We start from the raw sequence: 11,810 nt of genomic DNA, 5'->3' as shown, positions 1-11,810 counted from the left end.
TCAATAGTGGATGTAAACTTTTCTTAATCTATCTTTCTAGTAGAAAAACTAAGGTATAGATTCTTCTACCTTTAAGACAGAAATAGCTTTGTTGAACTCCATTAGAATCTGCAGTGTAAGATATTTATCCCTTGTCAGCAAGGAATATCAGAATGTGAAATCAAACAGAACTCAGGAGGGATAACACATTTTTATTTGTCACATTTTTCAGCCTTTTGGTCATGCATGTTTCATTTTTATGTTTTTTTAAAAAGGGAGAAAACAACCCCATCTCTTCATTTTATTGATGAATGTGCTTCATAGGGCAATACAAAGCATGAATCAGAAAACAAAGGCAAGAAAGACATGGGAATTGGATATTCCATTTGTGTCTTTCCAGCATAAGATGACAGGACTGTGATTACAGGTATGTGCATGTATTTATTTTTCAATTAAGTATCTTCTTTAGAGGAGAAAACATAGTATTAACATTCTTAATGTGCACAGTACCCAGACTGCTAAGCACCATCATGCATGGTGTCAGACCCCTAACATGACAGATGTTTTCAGAGAGGGAAATTCATCTTTGTTCATAGGGCCAATGCAGAGCCTGTGAACCACTTAAAGGCTGTTATAAGGCAGGGACATGGACCAGAAACCCACCACATTTTGGCCCTTGAACAGCCCATGGGTGGCTATTGCTTCAGACTCCAGCTGGGTGCAAGCCATCTTCCCAAAGGAAATGGTTCTGTGCTGTCATCTGTCTCCTGGACTATCTACTCCACAAATACAAGTTGTTATTACTTACATTTTAGTTCTTCCCTGTTTTTAGTTTGTAAACCTCCAACCTTTGTTTGTGACCAACACAAAAGAAAAATAGGAGAGAAAGATGAGTGTAAATAAGCAAGCTGGGTCCTTCTCTATACTTACATTCTGAATCCAGGTAATTCCAGCATTCTGGTCCTCCAAATTCTTTGATTCATGTTCAGCCGACCAGAATGTTTTCCCTCTTGACAAGGTATAATTTTAATGGAGCTGTGTTTTGTCTCTGTATGATGCACTTCATATTTTTCACGATTTTGCATCCCTCATACAACACTCTGTCAATTAAAATGATAGCTACTTATGTGGGACAATAAGTGACTAGGAGGGAAGGGATTTGTGGAGGCAATTTACAACCTCTAATTCAGCTCCAGGGATGTGCTCCAGCACAGCTATCCTGTGAAGGCTGTGCCAGGTAATTTGCTGGAACACTCCACTGAGGCATCAGCCTGTTGATTGCCTGATGTGTAAGAGGCCTCAGACTGGGTCATATTCAACAATTAGTTTTAGTAAAAAAATCAGGAATATTTCTTTCAACATATGTTTCAAAATATCTTGCATGCTTCCATATTGCAAGGGTTAGAATATTCAGAAAGAGGGAAGCTTAAATAAAATACGAAATAAATTAAATCACTGTTTTGGTCAAAAGAAAACATCGCAGATTAACCTAAGATAATTTTGTTGCATTGAAATAAACCTTTACATCTGTACTTAAGTACAGTGTGACACAAATACTGTTTAGATCTTAAGGTTCAGCCGCAGAATAAAAAACCCCAAACAACTACTTATCACCTAGATCTAATCTTGACCGTATTTTTTTCTTAGCTAGTAGGAAATTCTAAAAAGAAACAGATGGTTTTAACCATATTTCCAGTACCAAAATATACAACTGGTTTAATTACTGTGTAAGCAGTCATGGCCACGCACTACATGTGCAGCTCCCTGCAGCATGTCCTCTCCTCTGTCAGCAAAGCTCTGCTGAAACCCTCCCATTCCCACTACTCCTATAAACCTTTAGGCCAGACCTTTGATTGATATAAATCAAAACATCTCCACTGACTTGGATGGAGTTATGCCAATCTGTGGAATTTGAGGTTCCGTGTTCATGTCTTAATTCTTGTATAATTTTTTCTCTGCCCGATGTATGAAGAAAATAGGGGAATGTAGAGGAAATTCTAAATGCTGTTGTAGCATTAATTCGTGGTTTGTGCCTTTCAACAAATGCAAACACACGAGACTTTTTTTTTTTCTGAATACTTTTTTTTATTTAAGTACACACTTTCAAACAAAATAGGTTTGCTAATGATGCAATTGAAGGTATATTCTTACAGAATCTACCCGAAGAAGACCAGAGAAAAAAAATTTAAATGAACATATTTTCTACTGTATAGAAAACAATTTTTGCAATTGTACTTTTTTTTCAGTATTTTCTACCATTCCAGTTCCTACAGAAATGACAACTTTTGACAAAAACAACCCATTCCTATTTAAACCACATACTGATTCAGGGCAGCTTAGTGGATAATGCAGCCAGAGTTCACCTCCAGGACCTCTGTTTGAACCAACTTCAGGTTATAACCTAATTGGCTTCTTCGTCTCAGCTCAGTGTCTCCAGGTCAGGCTATGGATCACTGCCAAGGCATTAGGGAAACTTGCAGCAGAGTTGCATGGCCCGAAGACAGACAACTCCAGTTACAAGCTCTGCCTGTCCTGACCCTGCCCTGCCTTCACTTGCACAAATATTCGCTGTCTGTTTAAAAGAAGAAAGAAAAAAAAATCCAAGCTTTCTCCAGATCAAAGATGTTATTTGTCTTTGTCTTGCAAGGCATCTGGACAAGGAAAAAGGTATAAAAAGATAGTTTTGTTTGTTCGCTTGCTTCTAATGTGCATAAGGAGCAGAACTATGGGAAGAAAGTCATAGAAACTAAATGAAATCAATGGAAAAATAATGGTCGTGATGCAGTGGCTTTGAAGCAATTTGACCCATATGATCAAAGATTTATGATTTCTAGAAAAGAAATAAAAGGACAGACCTAAGAACTGGGACAGATCTGGAGCCATCGCACTATCACAGCTGGAGGAGATTATTCTTATTTTTCAGTTAAAACAAACAAGTAAACAAACAAAAAAGGGTTTAATTCTTCAGCTTAAATTTCATATATTTGGACTAGATCTGTGATGGAACTGGTTTCAGTGGAGCAGAAAATCTCTACCTTAACACCAGAGTATTGAAATGAGCAGACAGTAAAGAGGTGTCAGTAGAGAGGGACCTGCACTAGACAATGTTTTTTGAAGAAAACAGAATATTTTAATTAAAGAATCTCTCTTGCTTTATTCATTGTTTCTCCTAACTGAATAGATAACCAATGAGCTCTTTTCATGTTTCTTCATAGAAGGGCTCTCTTTTAACAATCTTCCATGGGTTTTGACTGATGTATATTAAACAAGTATATTAATTTCTTCAGCAAATCTACCGGTAGATAATTTAAGCCTGATTATATTTTTGATTTATTAAACCAGCTTGATTTTTTTTTTTCCTTAAAATGTCTGGCAAGAGCTATTTTTAATACAAAATATGTACTTATGAGGGAATAGGTTGGCAGTCACAAAATAATTTATTTTCTGTAGGAGTGTAAAATATAACTATAAAACAATCACCTTCCGGTGAAATTTTAAAATTCTATTCTCAAAGAGTGATTTTCAAGAAGATTTTGGAGTTTTATGCTAGGGTGGGAAAAGGGTGCAAAAGAATGTTAGTGATTTGATTTTCCTTTTTTAAATTTTTTGACCTTTTAAAAAAATATATTTGCTGCTTCAGAATTTTGAAGTATTTTCAGGTTTTTGGAAAGTGGCTGGAGGAAAGAGGAGGCTGTCATTTAGTCAGAATCTAATTTTTCCAAACTGGAGGAAGATATTGACGTTTACAGAGTGGACAAATGCAGAGGAATAAGAAAGTTATTAAGTGGAGCCACCTCTGTCCCTGCAAATAAACAAACCCAAACCCACCAAATAAAAACAAAACAAAAAGCCAAACCACAAATCATGTTGTTTCAAATTCTTTAAAAACCAAACAGATGCCAAAAAGGGGAGCAGAGATTTTGAGGGTATTTTTACAGTAATAACATGCAGGACTTCAAATGATATTGTGCCAAGTATTTTGGAAAAAAAAAAATTAAAATTAAATTACGAAGAGAATTCCCATTTCACACTTTTCATGAATACTTTTTCCCTCCCCTCCAGCATTCTATCCTTGCATCTCTTTTTCTTTGTACTGCTTCTAGTAATAGTGATGTTTAGTTTTGCAGGGTCAGATGTACCACAATTTATCCAGTTTGTACTGGGACATGGAGCAGTTCTCCAGTGTCTCGTGCCCTGGGGCAGCCCCTGTCACAGAGCACTTTTTGTGAGAACATCAGGATGGGTGAGAGGCAGGAGACAGAGCTACGGGCGGTGGGTCCAGCTGTCACCTTCATCCCCAAAATTGGCACGGCTGGAAACAAACACCAAGAATAATTTTTGGCAGCCTCAGCATCACATGGAAGACGTATTTGCTACATCTCAGCACAGATCTCTGCACCAGCTGAGAGGTGAGTTGGGCCCTATAAATTTCCTGTTTTTCCTAGAAATCAAAACCAGAGAAAATTCTTGGATTGGTGATTGTCAGGGAGGAACAACTGCCGTGATTCTGTTTCTTAAGGATACACACAGAAGCCACCAACAGGACAATTCAAGTCAAAGCTTGACTAACAGGTAATGGGTGCCTCTCATAGTCCCTCATGTCCTTATCTGCCAAACCTGGCAGATAAGGAGAAGTCACCATCTCATCCCTGTGCCCTTGACACTGAGACAGCATTACCAGGCACCTGTGCCACAACCTGAGATTCATCTGCCCTTGATTCACCTGAAATGAGACTGAAGTTATCTTTTCTTTCATTTTGAATATGCCATTTATTGAAGGCTGGGGATTTCCCGAGCACTTGTTGAGAATAAATATACATATTTTTAAGGCATCTCGCATCATTTGCAGTTTCTGATGCATCCAAATACTACATTAGGTCCTCAGAGCAAAACCTCCCTGTTGATAGACCTCATCTGACAGCAATCTTGGGAGGGAGCTGTAGAACTCAAGCACTAATTTTGAATGCAGGAAAAAGCTGCCCAAGAGATAAGAGGAGATAACCAGTAGTTCTCTTAAAAGTGTTTTATGTCACTCTGAGAAGCTCTTGAATATCTTACAAAAACAAAACAAAACCCAAACAAACACATGGCAGGAATTATTAAAAATTAAATACCATAGAAAATATTTTCTAGATCAGTCAAAATGCCTTATATATAAATTCGAGCTGTGGACCTTGAATGATTTTTTCCATTGTGTGTTTCTCACTATTTGAGTGGGTATAAAAAGTCTCCATAGATACCCCTGTCATCTTTCCCTATCACACTGCAAATATGTTTCTGCTTGAGACTTACTGCCTTTTCCTACAGTGAAAATAAATAGCGAATGTTCTTTTCTACTCACCATGTTATGTGCTTTAGAAACTTCCAGAAATAAGTCAGAACAGCAATATTTATATAGTTAGGCCCGGCATATTTGTGTATATTAGGTAAACATGGTTATTTGGAACCAAGCTGTGACTGTATGGTTTCTTCATGCTGTTTTGTTGTCTAGAGGCACAACGAGGCCAATTTTTTAGAAGAAAAATGTGCCATATAATTGCCACTTTGTGATGCATTCAGCTAAAATCATGGAAAAGAAAAAATCTCGGTTTCTCCTTTGATGCATTGTGCTGTTGTTCCACTCTTGCTTTTACAAGCTTTCCAATGCAACCGTCCTGCTCAGTAAGAGAAAATACCTGAATTACATACACAAGTGCACACGCATACACACACACGCATACTGATCAGGTTTGTCTAACCCCTGACTTGAGCACACATTTCAAAAATTGCCATAGAGGAAAGGATGTATTTGTTTGAAGGGGAAGAAAAGCAACGCTGTTAAGAAAAGTGCGAGCTGACATGGTAAATAAAAGCAACACAAGCGAAGGCACAATTGGAGCAGGAAATAGTTGGGAGATGTGATTCAGCAATCAGGCTGGGAGATTATGTTTAACGTGAAGAAGGGGAAATGTAAGGCAGCTCCTCCTGCTATATATTCATCCTAATATGTTAAATGGAAAAATGAGGGACCTCACTCGTTTGAGACCAATGCCACAAAGGGAAGTACTGTGTAGTTCCAAGTTTTCACACATTGCCATTAAAACAGTGTGAAAACTAAAGGACAGTATTATTGGGGCAGTAAATCACTCAATAGATCCATACAATATCCTGTGGCACCAGAATGATTTTTTTAAAAGGATGGAATTCTGTTTTCTGTAGAGATGTTTGTCAGGACAAAGATGGTCCTTTGGAAACACCTAGCATGTGTTTTTCTTTTTTTTGACATTGTCACAACAGAAACACAATAACACATAACTCTTTCCACTGCCTGTAGACAGTTGATTTATGCAAGAAGAAAATAGGAATAATGCTAGGATTTTTGTGTTTAACATCAAAGAAAAGCCTGATTCAGGCCAGCGCACAGGAAAAAATCTGAAAATCTGTTTATCATGGACAGGCTATCTCTTTAATGCTATCAAAAGCACTAAAACATCCTGTTACCTGGGATGTGATTGGCCTCTGATTAAAGGGATGGAGTTACCTTGCTCTCACCACTATTTCTGTATAGTTTGTGCATTTGTGGTGGTTTATGTCTTCTTACTTTTTCTGGCTTCTTCACCATTCTCTCTTGCAGATCAGAGACTGGGAAATGCATTCAGTGTATCTATAGTGTTCCCAAAATTGCATCGGATTTCCAGGACAAGGATTTTGTTCCTGCAGCATGTTGGGAGTTGGAAGATAACCCTTACCTATGGACTGAAAATTGAAGAACCTGGGATTTAGATGTCATTCACTTTTTGACATTTTGTTTCTTCCTGCTTGAGTTGAAAATGAAGAATTTCCACGGTCTTGAGAAAAGCTGATGCCTTGAAAATATTTAGCTTTGAAGGCATCAAAATAACCATTTTCCAGCAAGTGCCAAAACCAAATTTTCTCTATTGAAAGCGTAATTTGAATGCTTTGTGTTGAAAACTAGAATATTCTTTTAATTTAAAGTATTTGAAAACTCCTACTTAAAAATGTAACGTTTGTTTCATATTTTTTTTTAAATTTTCATACAGACATACTGATGCAGCCTCATCTCATTACACTACTAAAGGAACAGGAATCTCTGCATGTGTCAGAGGATATGTAATTTAACCCCAAAATATTAACATTTAATCAGAACAGTGGAGTCAAAATGAAGCAGGAAAATCTGATGGATGATACATAAATAAGAATAAAATGAAGTAAGACTCCATTTTACAACCAGTCATCAGAACTCTAGTCAGAGTTGGTAAAACAAGCTGTTTCAACTGAAATGAAATTACACTTTTCACACTTTTTTTTTCCTGAAATTTTGCAGTATGTAATATTGATTTAATTTCATATGTAAATAAAACTCCCCTGAGTCCAGAATCCAGCTCAAAGCACGTACTCTCCCCTTGTCACAAGGCATCTAAGTTACAAATCATGTAGACATAAAACACCATCAGACTGGTTTCAACAACTGGAAATACCTCCTGATGGTTGGATGCTGACCAAAACTAAGCGCATCAAGTCACCTTTCTACTGAAAGAATCAATCTTTTATAAAAAGAGACTTTTTCCCTTCTCTATTTACCTGCAATTTTCTGAACATGAAAAATGGGAACGCCTTCTACTCCTTGCCACTGGACAGAAGTGGTAGGCATGTTTTAGTTTTGTAGGGGGCATGGCTTGAGCTGCCTGCCAGTAGTTTCACAGCTCAGTTTAGATCAGCCACATCAAGGAAAACTTATGCTCAAATTATTTTTCATATATCAGGAGACAGGGTTTATGATACCTCTTGTTCACAGGTGGTCAGTTCAAGGACTCATTAAAAGTTATACAAGTTTCCTATTGATAAATATGTGGAAATTATAGTCACAGTGTCTTACGAAGTCACCACCATTAAAGAACCTGTGCAGCATTAAAGGAAAAACCCAAATTATTATTTAATGAGATGACTAGTCTTGCTATTGTTGCTTTATTTTCAAGTAATGTTAAAACTGGCTCCCTGGTGTTTGTAGTTTCTGGCTATCTTTTTTTTTTTTTTCCCCTCCTCATTATTAATTCTTTTTTTTCTCCATGCTAATCAGCCAAAGTGCTATGTGTTTGGAAGACTGATTTTTTTCCCTCATTCCTGTTGGATTTCAGGGTTATTTGTATGCCTAGCCAAAGACTTTGGCAGCAGGTAACGTCAAGGGCACACCTCATGACCACCGCAACACGCACTCACATGCCGAGTTTATGTGACTGCTACACCTCCAGGTTAAAGCTCATCGAGGATTTCCATAAATCCAGTGGGTAATGTGCCAAATAAGATTAGAGAAGACTTCGCATTATTGCACAATCCAATGAAAATATCATCTGCTAAGCTCCTTCTGGTGGTAACTGGAAGGAGGTAGCTAATACTGGCAGGTGTTTGTCTCAGGGGCAAGGAGAAGGCAGGAACACCTGCTTGTGCCCGTGTAGAAAGCGGGAGCAGCTCTCGTAACTGCACCCATGGCAATGTCTCCAGTAAAAACACAGTTTTTAAGAACTGAAATTCTGATTGTTGCCTTGTTGTGTCATATTCTTTTCTCTACCTTCGATTACATTATGTTTAATCTCACCCTGTTTTATATTCCCAAATGTATCTTTATTCAAAAGTCTGTTTAAATTTATCTAGCTGTACTTTCATAGGCTACCTAATTCCTGACATCGTATTTTCACATGTAGAACTGCATTAATAAATGGAGCAGGTGGATTTTTACATCTGATCTGTGCCTGTTTTATTTATACACATATTTTCCTTTCAAACCTTGACCTGCAAGAAAACAAGAAGGAAGAGTGAATTTTGATATCTATATCCTGGAACTTGCGCAATAATCATTCAATATGTTTGTATTTGAGAATAAAGCAAAACTAATTTTTTTTGTTCCATGAGGCAGTAGTAGAGGAAACCTTTACGAGGCAGGTGCACTTGCATTCTGTATTTGTTTCCTTCATAAATGTAGTCAACTAATTGCTTCTACTTTCATCAGTTCTCACTCCTTTGTCCCTGAACACAAGCAGAATCAGATTGTGATACCAACACTGGACTGGATGAGCACCTGACTCCATTAGTCATCCTCTTGAACTCAATGGTCCAGATTCTCAAATGGTTTAGATCAGCATAGCCCATTCCCGTAATAAAAAAAAACGAACCTAAGGAGATTATTTGTGGAATAAGGTCCTACGTGGTGAGAGTAAGGAAATCTGAATCATACTGTTCTAAAATTTTATGAAACATTCTTATCGATAAAGTCTTTACAAAGTGAAGTGGGAATACAGACTTCTGGAACAATTAGCTGTGTTACTCTTAGATAACATAGTTTGACGCAACGTGATCTGTATTTCTGCTCAGGAGTAGAAATGTATACATGTGACATGCAGAGGTTTATGTAATTACTTTAAAGCATTTAACCCATTTAAAGATTGTTCAAGAACAGATTGTGACTTTTTTTCAATGCGGTCATTTTTCACAATTGTTTGATAACAAATGTAATCCTTGCTGTTACTTGGAAATAACCCTAAATGTTACTTGGGATCCGTTAATGTGAATATTGCATGCTAACACTCCCGTAACTGAGAAGGAATATGTGAATAAATGGTAGTTACAGCAGACTGTCTAGACAGACCTTAACTTTATAAACTGCCATATTTGCATAAAAAATGGTTTGCTTCATTACAGAATAAACCTGACTTCATGCTGCCCAGAGGCCGATAGCTTGTACAGTCCCAGAAACACAGCTGCAGTAAGGTTTACAAAAAGTTGAATGGAAGCAGACTGAACAAAAGATCCTGTCTAGAAGTGACCAAAAGCAAAATTTTGAGTCGCAATAAATGAACAGTTCTCAAGTCTTAATCCTCTGATGTTGACATGAAGGAATGATGGATGAATTTCCACAGTTGGTGTGCAAAAGTGTTGTCCCCAACCACGGCCTTGGCAATCAGTCAGGCCTCAGAGTAAATTAATGCAGTCTACAGCTGTTCTAAATTTTGCCAAAACCAAAAAAAAAAAATTAAAAAAGCATGTATCCCATTTCTGGCGTGATTCGCATTTGCTTGTTCTCCTCCTGGCTCGCTGCCATTTGCCTTCCACTGACTCTGTTATAACAAGGAGGCATGGAAAACATCTCTCATCTCCACTTCTCCCAGATCCTTAATCACACAGTGGTTGGGGAACACGTGCAGAAAGTGAGAGATTGGATTTTAGTGTCTGCAGGCTGAGGAAGAAACAGACTTTGGATCTCTCTTAGGAAGCATCCAGAATATGGCTGCCGTCACCAGGGCCGTGTCTGGCAGTCTTCAGCTCATACGTAGGGTATGGAGCTTCTCATCAAGCAGCGAAGACATGGTAGCGCTCGCTCAAGTTACAATCACGTGTTCCTGTGGCAGGGAGCCCATCTCCTAGTGTTTATAGCTTACATAGTGTACTACGCAATTCAACTTTGTTGACTTCTCTGGAAACACCGTTAATCCAGGACTGGGTGTTTGTAAAAGACCAACCTGGTGCATGGTGAGGAAATGCTGTAAAAATACTGCTTCCAAAAGTACCACCCTATCAGTGAAAGTGGGAAAGGTCTGCTAAGGTAACATATCCCACACTGGCCAGAGATGTAGGTTCATGAGGGATAGGATGAACTTTATAAAACACTTTTAATCTTTGGCCTTTAAGCAGTATAGCCAACAAGAAGTTCACATCAGGATAGTGGCATTAGCCAAGACAAGTTTACAAATCCCTGAGTGTGCTTCCATCATCCTGAGCTTGAGATATCTGTCAGTCCATGGCAGATGCTGCTGTTGCTGTGCATGTGTCATGTTACTGAAACCCCTAGATAATGATTACGACCGATTATACAAGATACCATGTTCCTTAATCATATCACTTACATTTCTGCTGAACGGCAGTGACAAGGTTTTGAAAGGGGAAGATCACAGCTGTCCAATAAAAAAAATCAGATAAAACAGACAGTGTTTGCAGACAGAAGATTATGCAAACCTGAAAAGTAGCTTTAGTACTGCTGATTTTTGCACTCTTCCTAACTGAGCTGAGCCCTCATTCATCCGCTCTGTTTGGTAATCACATCTGAAATGGAGGTGATTGATGCACAGGCATGTATATTTCTGATTTTTTTTACACGTCTTTTTTATGATTTTTTGTTCTCCAAGTGAGCATTTGAGTTTGTTTGTTTTTTTTTTTTTAACTCTGTCTCTCACCAAGATCACCAATCTCAGAGTACCAGGAACTGAGCACCAGTTCTGCTGCAGACAGCTGGAGTGAGAAAATCCCCTCCTTGCCCTAGTGGTAACCCCAGCTTTAAGCTGAAGACATTCCCCTCCTTTATATGCTGGCTCATTTTGGAGTCTCTCTTGTGCAGACACTGCCAACTGTCCTGAATTAAATGCAATGCTTTTTGATATGAGTTACTGCCTACTAATGACTGAGCAAAACCAGTGTATTCATTTAAGTGAAGAGTTCAAGTGGGGTTCCAGAAATGAAGAGCCGAGTGCCCTACTAACAAAGCTGTCTAGTTCAGTGCACAGTCTGAACTATGCAAAAGAAAGAACCTTATACTTTTACACAGTTATCATGCAGTCCTACACCACTAAGAGTTTTCAGTAGAAAAGTCAAATGTAATTACTGTTTGACACAAAGGGATTTTTTTTTCCTAGCTCTGCCAACGCTGTATTTTAAATAATTAAAAGTGTAATTTAAAACTTAAATTGATGATTTCAATAGATCTGATCCTGTCCTTAGAAGGAGCCACTTGTGCCATTGTTAAACTGTTGATCAGCCCAGTGTCACTGTTTCTCTTTCATCAGAAC

General features: G+C 38.1%; 1 long non-coding RNA gene across 1 annotated transcript; it reads left to right on the top strand.

The window, feature by feature from the left end:
* Positions 1-8,691, top strand: LOC139829013 (uncharacterized). Its single transcript, XR_011741169.1, has 4 exons — positions 1-406; positions 2,403-2,646; positions 4,099-4,388; positions 6,593-8,691. It is a non-coding gene; the product is annotated as an uncharacterized lncRNA (long non-coding RNA).
* Positions 8,692-11,810: the final 3,119 nt, after the last annotated feature.

Source organism: Patagioenas fasciata, chromosome 12 (assembly GCF_037038585.1).
Source record: "Patagioenas fasciata isolate bPatFas1 chromosome 12, bPatFas1.hap1, whole genome shotgun sequence".
Taxonomy (NCBI): Eukaryota; Metazoa; Chordata; class Aves; order Columbiformes; family Columbidae; genus Patagioenas; species Patagioenas fasciata.
Note: the sequence above shows the minus strand (reverse complement) of the source record. Positions and strands in the feature narration are given on the sequence as shown.